General features: G+C 40.6%; 1 protein-coding gene across 1 annotated transcript in view; it reads left to right on the top strand.

The window, feature by feature from the left end:
* Window positions 1–12,021, top strand: part of LOC126237388 (SET domain-containing protein SmydA-8-like) — a 341,453-nt gene that overhangs the window by 24,818 nt on the left and 304,614 nt on the right. The window lies entirely within an intron of this gene.

The following is a 12,021-nucleotide window of genomic DNA, read 5'->3' as shown; positions in this document are numbered from 1 at the left end:
CAACCCCAGACATAATCCAACAAATGGGAATGAGCGAAACCGGCAATGACAAATGATCAGCCCAGAAGGCGCCAATCGGAACAAATGAGCGACATGGCAAATGAGTACATAGGATTTATAGAGAGGAGAATGAATTGATTAGTTTAAATTTGTGGCGTATGAATTTTGAATAATATGTTAGCAAAAATAATGATAAAGATATTTTTATGTGATTGATTGAAGTGATGTTGTTAATTTGTTTTCTTTCCTTGTGCAATTAGGATTTAGTTTGATTCAAACGTAAAGATAAAAGGTTTCCTTGTGAACAAGTGAAATGCTTTTTTTTTGTGTCAATTGAAAAGAGTTGCTCCTGAGAGAAGCAAGATCGTTGCTGAAATTAAAAAAAAAAAAAAAACTCAGGGGAATATCCGATCTGTGGGTATTATGGGTCTGGCAAACCCAGGTCCCCAGCTGTTAGTAGCCGTGTTTCCGATTTTCTGCTTTCAGTGCTACTATCTTTCTATTACTATTCTATATCTGTCAGTATAAATGAGGATCTCTTACTATAGTATGCGTGCTGTATGAATATTTTACGATAGGAGAACTCTGAGAAAGGAATGAGTTAAGTTTGGAATCTTGAAAACAGGATGTGATAATACGATTGTTTAACCAATGGCTTCCCAATATGCGATGATTTGTTAATATTGATGATATATGTCTTTTTTGTTCTTTATAGCTGAGTACGTAAAGTGCTATCTGTGGATTTCGTAAGTATATTGATTCCCTTCAAGGTGAAAGAAGAATTGTGGTTTGTGTAATTTACGTGGTTCTGAAATATTATTGTGGTAGTCAAATACGAGCAGTTTTTCAGCAAATAGAGAATGGAACGGAAATGTGGATCCTTTTTGTAGTCTTAATTGATGTTGAGCCAAAGTCTGAAAAATTATTCTGCGTTAATACTTGTCCTAAAAAAAAGCGACGTTTATGTGTTTTGCTGATGCTGTGAGCATTACAGCCTACTGTTTTCGCTGGTGCGGGATGCACTGCAGCTTATATGGTTTGTACTGAGGAAGTTTCCCTCTTGAAGGTAGAGGATGATTAAATAATTTTGATTATGGGAACGAAGGAAAGCTTGGTTTAAGGTAATAAGGATGAAGCAAAACATTTGTCATTTAAACTACAGGAGGATTCGGATCTTTTGTGTCTGTTGTAAGTTCAATATGTTAAGATGATACTGTTTTACAGAATAGAGGTGACCACAATTTTGCCATTCATGAGAAATGAATCCAGAATAACCACCACAGGCGAAATAACTGATTTGAAAGCGAAAGGTAACGTAAAGAAGGAACGAAATCGAAGCAAAATGGGTAAGAAAATGTAATATAACCTGTATAATTAAAATATTTTACCGTTTTCAGAGTCATCTGCGTGATTAATTCTTGTTATAACGTAATTTTAGATGAGATTTTCTTACTGTTTTATGTGTGAATATATGAAAATGATAAATGTATAATTGCGAGTATCTTTTCAGGTGTGTGAACTGGTATAAATGTTTTTGCGTGTAAATAACCATTGTTCTTTTTACTGTGTATGTTTAAGGAAAGTTTCTCCATATTTATCATGTGACAAGACGTAGGCAGCGAGCGTCAAGAAGAGGACAAATTAGAACATTGCTGTAGTGGTGTATACACGGTGTTGGAAGTAGCATTGAAGTAGCTTGTTGGATTAATTAGTAGTGGATAGAAGTAGAATTTTGAGTAATGCATGTTTATGGGTAGTTAGTTTGTAGAATAGACAACAGGTGTGCATGTGTGTGTGTAAATAAAATGTGAACCCCATGCTCTCCTAACCTATACTTGCGCAAGGCATAACCCTTTTCATTTTAGTGAATTAATAAGTAGCACTTGATTTATTAAAACGTAAGTGAACCACATTAGTGATGTGGATTTAAATATGATATTGTCAGTTCATTTAATTTTAATTTTTTTACATTGTCAAGTCATTTCACTTTTATCTTTTTTGTATTGTCAAGTCATTTAACTTTTAATTTTATATTGTCGATTCATCTAACTTTGTTCTTAAAAATTGTGAAAGACAATACTAAGTGGTATTATGTATGACATTGTGTAATCACATAAGAATGATGAAAAATTTCTGTGAATGCAGTTGAGAACGTGAAAGCGAACCGACAAAACTCTTAAGAGACAGCGGGAGCAGCCAGCTAGTTGTAAACTGGCGGGTTTCCCAGCGGGACACGCTGTCAGCCAGGCCACTTCGGGAGCGCGGCCGACAACAAAAGACCCTACGCCGCAAACACTTTCCCTTGCACCTGTAGCTAATGGGCGGCCGCCCCGCGCGACCCTAGCTGAAGGGAATGACCTGAGATGGGCGAGCGGTCCACCGCGCGGAAATCCATCTCCTGGCAACGCACCTCACGCACGCGACCGTGACGAGACGGCTGCGGTGTAACAACACAAAGGGCGTGGAGCCTTTTGACAGGTACTGTCCAAAGAAACTTGCAGACGTCAACGACGCCTATCGACATTTCCTGACGGATGCCTACTGTCAAGCGACAGTAATTCATGGTTAGATGTTCTCTGGTCGCTAAGGGTGACACGAAGAAGAGCCATTGAAGTGTCATCCTTGCCCAGGAATATCAACCTGGCATGTCAATCGAGGATACTGCACGAATTTGACAATACAAACATAGAACAAAATCGAGATGTACGTGACACAAGAGAAACTTCATGAGAGGGCAGAGACGGCGGGATCGCACGCAACAGATGGACAAAAAATCCCTACTGACAGCTGCGGCGACGAACCCCCTCCCCCTCCCCTTATATTGTGCCACGGAACAGTGGAACTAGTGAGTGTATCAGTGAACAGTGATTATACGGTTCTTAGTTCAATGCATATACGTGTGTTTCTGTCACAGAAACTTTGACTCGTGTGTTTTGCAGGGACTCGATTTATTGGTCTTTATTAAACTTTGACTCTTGTATTTTGCAGGTGTTCTATATTTTTTTAAAAACTTTGACTGTTGTATTTTGCAGGTGTTTTATTTATTGGTGTTTTGTTTTAGATGTTGACTATTGTACTGTTTTATTGATCAATGTTTGTTCTTGTGTTAGGTATTGGATCTGTGATATTTTGTTTAGAAAATTCATTGCTGTGGCACTGCTTCCTTTATGAGTCAGATAGCTATTCATTCTCATTGGACTGTGATCGATTAGCCTTTGCATGGGGCATATTTATTGTGAGGAACCCCTTAAGGGTAACAATCACACAATTATTGTACTTTCAGTATAATGACACAGTGCTCATTGTTTGCTAACTAACTGAAATATTGTAGAGTGATTAAATTAGTGCCACATAGTTAGGTTAATCCTACAGATTATTAGTTTTATAAGATATAGAATTTTTTTGCGATAACCACTTAGTAAAACATGTTTTTTTTCTTATCATTTTTTTGCTTTTGCCGATTGTGGATTGTAATGTTCTGCCTTGTAATACTGATGTTATTTCCTGTTGCTTTTTAATTGCTGTGGCACCTTTGCTATTTTCATAAATTTTGCTTGTTAATAAACAGTCATAAATTTGCCTGTGATCAGTTGGCTCTTGCAATGAGCAAATACTGGTGAACTCCATAAGGGTAACAACCAGAAATTGTTTTCATATCAATGACACAGGAACCATTGTTTTTACTTGCTGACCGATTTAGGTCTACATGATCTTTTAAATAGGTGTCACAGATTGTGTGTTTTTATTTTTCTCTCTTTGAAATTGGTAGATTGTAAAGATGTTTGAAATTATTGTGTTTTAGCAAGTAGCTGGTGACCTTTTGCCTTTTTTCTTTACACTTTTGGTTTAAGTAGGGTATGAGAAGCCTGCTTGGGAATGTCCTAGCATGGCCAGAAAATTCCCTGCACAGTCTTTTCCCGGAGCGTTGGGGTTATGAAAGGTCTCTGTTGGATTCCTTTCATGTTTAATTTCTCAAATTTGTTGTCTTTTATGGAATAAATTCCTCTTCTAAATTTACTGTGGCGTTTCTGACTATCTGGGAGGAGACTGAGTAGTGGAACGTGTTACTTTTACACGTAAACAAGAACGATCTCTCACACTACTACACTTTAAAGCACAGTTTATATGTAATTCTTATATGTAATTCATGTCACACAGTCTCATACGGAACCTACATCCGCTTTCTTTTATATACTGTGTATGATAAGATACTGTCATCCCCCTTCCCTTCTGTGTGAGAGGATGAATGATCAAATGTGTTTGTAGCTGCATGCTTGAGGGTAGCAGACAAGGCTGTCTGCTAGAGAACAGTAGGACCAACGTTGAAACAGGTAGCTACGGTTCCTAAAAGCAGAGAGGTTTCCATTCTTAGTATGGTCCGGTCCGTCCCCTGTCATGTTGGTATAGGAAGCTGCCCCTCTGGCGCCTTCCGTTTGTCTTTGTGAGCGACTCTCAGGAGCACGCTGGGTAGTTCTGGGGGAGTCTGGCAGCTGGAGAGTAAGCAGTTGGAGAGTTGCAGCCGAGCGTCTGAAGTGGTAAGATCTCCGGCCAAGCGCGTGTCTGTTAAGTCCATAGGACAATGGATTTGTTAAGTTCAGGTTAACTGAGAATTTAATCATTTTATTTCGGGTTAGCTTTAAAATAGCTAAGGTTACCTTTAATTGCAGCGGAGTGTAATTCTCGTGTCCAGTTCAGATTAATTGGCGGTAGTTGCTTTGTTATTACTTTGTGAGTAAAGTGGAACCACGTGTTGGTCAGTAACTCTAAGTAAGATCAATCTTAAAGGCAAATGCTTGTGTGATTATAACGTATCGTCTTGAAAAGATTTTGAATATACCAACTTTTCTTTATGTTCAACCCACGTGGCGTGTACTTTGTGAGACCAGTACCACGTGCTTATATAACTGTTTGACCCATCAGGTTAGTAGTAAGACGTTAGTAACCAGTTCGAGGTTTTTCTTTTGTAATTTGCTTTTCGATCGAATGTATTTTTATTATCTAAATTATTGTGGAGTTATACGCTTTCTGTAAATCAAGTTGACCACGTGGAGCATGTGGTGTAATCACCAAAGTAGCCATCAGCTATTCTTCTTGGGAAGATTTCACAAAGATTTAATGTGAATTTAGTATACCAGTGTGTGGTAATTACATGACGGACAGGATTGTGCTTCGAACGGAAATTCTTTGGGTAAAAATTTGAATCTGTTTGTAGTGATTAACTTTCTCTTGCATGCGTTTCAATGTTCTTTGTGTGTTGTTTTATGAATGCAGTGTTGTATCCAGTCTCCCAATCTTGACTCCACATTTTATGTGTTCCGTAATATTCCAATCTCACAGTCTCACAATCGTAAATAAGGCACCAGCTCAGTTATAACTCACGTATAATATGCTGAAATTTCAATGAACAATCTTTAAAATAAATTTGCAAATATAAACTGATTTCTTTCTTTTTATTTAAATTCTCCTTTTATATAGATATATTACCGGTTGTTGTATGACTGTAAAAGATTATAATCAATGATAGTCTGATTGGTAATATGGTAAACTTAGACTAGTTACCCGCTGAAACAGTGGGCCAGTAAACGCACGGTTAACCTCCCAAGAGAGCTCACAGTTTTAAACCGCTTTCATGGTCTAATTAGCACCCGATTTCAGCATACCAAATTCAAGTCACAATCATACGCAATTCAGCAAAGCAAATTAGAGTTACAATCTTTCAACAGTTACTATCTTCATATAATATAAATATATACTCGACCTTCAGCCACTAAACGACTTTATTTTAAATTATGCACTACGAAATTTCGTTCACAGTTAATCCATTTGCAGCTGCTTTGGCTTTTGCTGCTATTTCTTACAGCGAATGGTTCAAATGGCTCTGAGCACTATGGGACTCAACTGCTGAGGTCATTAGTCCCCTAGAACTTAGAACTAGTTAAACCTAACTAACCTAAGGACATCACAAACATCCATGCCCCAGGCAGGATTCGAACCTGCGACCGTAGCGGTCTTGCGGTTCCAGACTGCAGCGCCTTTAACCGCACGGCCACTTCGGCCGGCTTCTTACAGCGCTTCAGTGTGTTTTTTTTACGTGGTTTCTTCTAATTAGTATCAAAAGAATTATTGTAATATAGAGCACTTACAGTCTTCAATTTAATAGTGCCACTTTTCCTATGAACTTACCATAACATCATATTTGTTAACACCAGATACAAGAAACTAGATTAAAAGAAACATGTGTGTATTCTAAGAGCCAAATTGCCTGAAACCGGGTCCACAGTGCTCGATATGTCACCTTGCACGGTTAATAGTAAAGTTATTTTGTTAGCGAAGGCGAAATTCAAACAAACTGTAATTGTTGCGGTCTCTAGCAATATCAACCTCCAACAACATGCGCACATTTCGTCTGGTACGTATGACCTTGGGTTCCACGTGGTGGACAAGTATTTGCAACATGAGAATATGTAGTTGAACTCCTCTAGCCCGTTTCGGTGCTCCTGCCCCCATGCTGATATCTGTGCCCTGTAACTAGCGGCGTTACTACTCGACGTCCTCTGAAGAGTACGCCAACTTCCTGCAACAATTGGTATGCACAACTCTCTCGACCAGTAGTATGGATGGACCTACCGCGCGCTGTCAAAGAATGTAGTTTTCATACTGTAGATTGAATAACCATACCTTAAGACCAACTTTTATTATAAGGAATTACTTTGTTGTCAGCGACTCCTTGGAGTGCACTGGAAACGATACAGAAATGTTATCAAAGACAGCCACTAGTCTCTGCCCTCAATGATCAGCTATCAACCGCTCACAGTACAGGGGATGCCAGCATCCCAGATAACGAACTGGCAGACAAACTAGCCAAAGAAGTAACGATAATGTAAACACTAGAACAAATTCCGAATAGTCAATGATGCCACCAGGGTCTGGAGACATTGCTACTAAGCTCAAGAAGAGAAGCTGTTGCCTTTTACTTAGAAATGGACATACTAAAATTACTCATCGGTTTGTACAACATCAAGAAGAACCCCCCCCCCCCCCCCTCCCCTGTTCATCTGTCTAACAGCTCTGCTCTTTTCATCACATTCCAGTTATAAATCTTGTATTACGATTCCCATGATCGGATACTGCAAGTTTTTAAGTCAGCATTATAAAAATGGTTCAAATGGCTCTGAGCACTATGGGACTTAACATCTGAGGTCATCAGCCCCCTAGAACTTAGAACTACTTAAACCTAACTGACCTAAGGACACACACATCCATGCCCGAGGCAGGATTCGTACCTGCGACCGTAGCGGTCGCGCAGTTCCAGGCTGAAGCGCCTAGAACCGCTCGGCCACAACAGCCGGCCCAGCATTATAAGTTGTCGATTTTGCCCTGAGATGCTTCCCAGTCTCACCTGCGTTCCTGAAACCGGCAAATAAAATAAAATGGAGTGTACTTCAGCTACCAGTTGTGAATAAAATCTCCTCTGGCTACAGGATCGCTTAATGACTTTTTTTATTACATCATCGATTTCTGGAATTCCATTCCCATCTTCAGATGCACATTAAACACACATATAATCGATGTTAGGTATTATTTTCCCAATCACAGCTGGCTGTCAACAGAATGGCAAGAGCGCAAGCCCCACGTCCATGGCACCTCACTACTTGGATGAAATACGTACTGCACTTTTTGTTAACTGAACTACAGCAACAACCTACATAGGATGCTAGCGCACACCAGTGCCGTACGCGCGACTATGAGAATTTGGCAGGCAAAGGCGGGAACGGTATAGAATTGTTAATCTCCAGATTTCGGTCCCGAGTCCTGGACTGAATTCCAAGCCTCTCCGCAGATAGTGTTGATTATGATACGTCAGTCAGATGGAGACGTAAAGCGCGGTGAACCCTTTGGTAATATTCGAGACGAGAAGGCTCTATGTGAACACCACATTACACTCTACCCTTCGCACACGATCGTGCAATAGACATGACAATGCTATGCGCACATCCATTCCAATTACCTACTCACAAAAGACGCACTTAAGACATAACTCACAAATCTCAACTCTCACAGTGTCTAACTTCAGCACAATTACACTACTACCGGTTTTGACTGTTTCGAATAATCATCCAAAATAGTGATGAACTGAAAATACACTACTAACCATTAAAATTGCTACACCACGAAGATGACGTGCTACAGACGCGAAATTTAACCGACAGGAAGAAGATGCTGTGATATGCAAATGATTAGCTTCTCAGAGCATTCACACAAGGTTGGCGCCGGTGGCGACACCTACAACGTGCTGAAATGAGGAAAGTTTCCAAACGATTTGTCATATACAAACAGCAGTTTACCGGCGTTGCCTGGTGAAACGTTGTTGTGATGCCTCGTGTAGTCAGGAGAAATGCGTACCATCACGTTTCCGACTTTGATAAAGGACGCATTGTAGCCTATCGTGATTGCGGTTTATCGAATCGCGACATTATTGCTCGCGTTGGTCGAGATTCAATGACTGTTAGCAGAATATGGAATCGGTGGGTTCAGGAGGGTAATACGGAACGCCGTGCTGGATCCCAACGGCCTCGTATCACTAGCAGTCGAGATGACAGGCATCTTATCCGCATGGCTGTAACGGATCGTGCAGCCACGTCTCGATCCCTGAGTCAACAGATGGGGACGTTTGCAAGACAACAACCATCTGCACGAACAGGTCGATGACATTTGCAGCAGCATGGACTATCAGCTCGGAGACCATGGCTGCGGTTACCCTTGACGCTGAATCACAGTCAGGAGCGCCTGTGATGGTGTACTCAATGACGAACCTGGGTGCACGAATGGCAAAACGTCATTTTTTCGGATGAATCCAGATTCTGTTTACAGCATCATGATGGTCGCATCCGTGTTTGGCGACATCGCGGTGAACGCACATTGGAAACGTGTATTCGTCATCGCCGTACTAGCGTATCACCCGGCGTGATGATATGGGGTGCCATTGGTTACACGTCTCTGTCACCTCTTATTTGTATTGACGGCACTTTGAACAGTGGACGTTACATTTCAGTTGTGTTAAGACCCGTGGCTCTACTCTTCATTCGATCCCTACGAAACCCTACATTTCAGCCGGATAAGGCACGACCGCATGTTGCAGGTCCTGTGCAGGCCTTTCTGGATACAGGAAATGTTCGACTGCTGCCCTGGCCAGCACATTCTGCACATCTGTCACCAATTGAAAACGTCTGGTCAATGGTGGCCGAGCAACTGGCAAATCAGAATACGCCAGTCACTACTCTTGATGAACTGTGGTATCGTGTTGAAGCTGCATGGCCAGCTGTACCTGTACACACCATTGAAGCTCTGTTTGACTCAATGCCCAGGCGTATCAAGCCCATTATTACGGCCAGAGGTGGTTGTTCTGGGTACTGATTTCTCAGGATCTATGCACCCAAACTGCGTGAAAATATAATGACGTGTCAGTTCTAGTATAACATATTTGTCCAATGAATACCCGTTTATCATCTGCATTCCTTCTTGGTGTAGCAATGGCCAGTAGTGTAAGTCTCAACTGTCACAGTGTCGAACTTGCAACACAACTACACTACTACCGGCTTTGGCTGTTTGCATTAATCCTCAAAAATTGTGAGGAACTGAAAATAGCAGGTGAGAAAGTCTACATCGCCGTTTACGTCTGTAACTTGTGATGTTGTCAAACATGACCAGTTTAATAGCTTGTTGCGCCACATGTGCTTTAACTAGTTATCCAAGGACAATGCCGATTTTGAACGTAGTTGCAACCGTATGGCTACGTGATTTATGCTCTCGCTCTACTGTTGTTCTTCAGAGAGTACACAAACAATAGTTCCGTGAAGGCACTGTTGTAAAATGGAGACGTAAACACAGTCTCTCGTATTACGACCAACAATCCGGGTTTCTTACGGTTTCAACACACTTGTTAAAACACATCCATAGTCAATTTGCTTTCTTCTGGTCCACTGGCGACAAACATCGACCGTCCGTGAACAGATATGGGGCTGTCCTCGTCCTAAGCCTACCAGAGACACGATCTGAAATCCTGCAGCTTCTGTTACAATTTATTAGAATTACGAGATTCCACATAATTGACCAATTAAAAGGATGGCCCCCAAAACCGAAGGTTATAGTTATCATTTTCCAAATCGAGGGCACTGCAAGGCGAAGACATAGGTATGGCGAAATTTACCAAATATTTTTACACTAATGAGCGTTTTAGAATAAAATTACTTAATCTCAACGACACAGGCTTTAAATAAAATCAAACAACCCTTCAAAGCTTTTAGCAGTGCACGAAATAATGTACACAAGCTCACAACAATACCGAACTGAATTTTAACCAGACTTACCCAGTGACATTTAAATCAATTTAAAGAATGTTGTAAGAAAGGACGTATGCAACTTTAATAAGAAATTTGAGGGTGAAACTTTTCGAAACCTGTGAGACTCCACAACATAGCTGCCAAGTAGCCCAAATTACCTGGTTCTAAAATATACACCAGGCTGCTATCACAAACACAATAAAATTAACGCACGCAGTATAGCGTGGCAACAAATATCTGAATCTCACACTCTGAGGATAAGGTTTAGGGATTAGCTGTAACCCTTCTTTCAGTATCACTGTTTTACGATACAAACAAGGACAAGTAAAAATTCCTGGAACCAGCTGATGTAACAGAACTACAATAAGTTAACATAATTTTGCTGCATTTGCAAGAGGTAGAAAATTTCTGGTTGCAAAAGCAGCACTACCTGTCAAATAAACAGTCCCATTAATAGCTTAGGGAGCCCAGTCTGGGCCAATTCCATAAGGAAGACCAGGAAAGAACACAGGTGGAGCGTTAAAAGTCACATCAAAACGTTATGCTGTCCACAATGGCAGATTTACTGAATGTAAGATCATATGTCCTTATCAGCTTCTCCCACCAAAGAACCACGAAATAGACAGCAAGCATGTAATTGGAAGGAAACTGAAACCTGATAATCAAGGGAAGTCAGGATTCGGTTACGATTGTGGACGGGGCCGTAATCAGTTACTATTGGTTGCCTTTTAGAGTTACACACAATTTATTTTAAACTAGTAATTCCAGGTCGGCCGGAGTTGCCGCGCGGTTCTAGACGCTACAGTCTGGAACCGGGCGACCGCTACGGTCGCAGGTTCGAATCCTGCCTCGGGCATGGATGTTTGTGATGTCCTTAGGTTAGTTAGGTTTAATTAGTTCTAAGTTCTAGGCGACTGATGACCTCAGAAGTTAAGTCGCATAGTGCTCAGAGCCATTTAGTAATTCCAGACTCAACAATAAAATACCACACGTTATTAATGAAGGAATAAACAACTGTGTAAATAATAGTGTTTTCAGTGAGCTACAATTTAGCAAATCACCATTAAATATTGATAAAACAGATAATGGTTTAAAAACAAGCCACTATGGTCTGGGCAGAAGGCCTTACACGCCATGAATGACAATAAATTAACAATTTTTTAAGAACTCGCTGCAATTTACAACTTGCAGGTATTGAAATATTAAAGGTGAGTCACTACAAACAGAGTAGAAGGCATCAGACAACAGGAATGGCAGTAAATAAGGTTTTAAGGCTCACTGCTAAAATACAAATACCAAATTAGAATTTTAAGGCAAATAACCACAATCACGGCTGAAGACCTTACACGTCAGCAACAACAATAATATAAAAATTTAGAAGCCTGCTGTAAAACAGCAAATACAGTACCAAAGGTTAATTAAAAAAACAAGCAACTGATCACCAAATGGGTGAAATAAGATGCTAAACTTTGTAACACAAGGGGCCACTGGCGGTACTCCAGGAATCTACCTCTGAGAAGGTCCGACAACAAACACTTTCGCGAGCGATGAGATAGGCAGCCAAGCGTTGCATTCACTTCACAAGATGGTAACTCAGTCTAGTGGCAGTCTAACGAATGACTAATGATAATTTTGCTGAAGCTACCTGACGTCCGATGGAACAATACGCCAAAACCGGAAC

This window comes from Schistocerca nitens, chromosome 2 (genome assembly GCF_023898315.1).
Source record: "Schistocerca nitens isolate TAMUIC-IGC-003100 chromosome 2, iqSchNite1.1, whole genome shotgun sequence".
Taxonomy (NCBI): domain Eukaryota; kingdom Metazoa; phylum Arthropoda; class Insecta; order Orthoptera; family Acrididae; genus Schistocerca; species Schistocerca nitens.
This window is presented reverse-complemented; position numbering and strand designations above follow the sequence as displayed.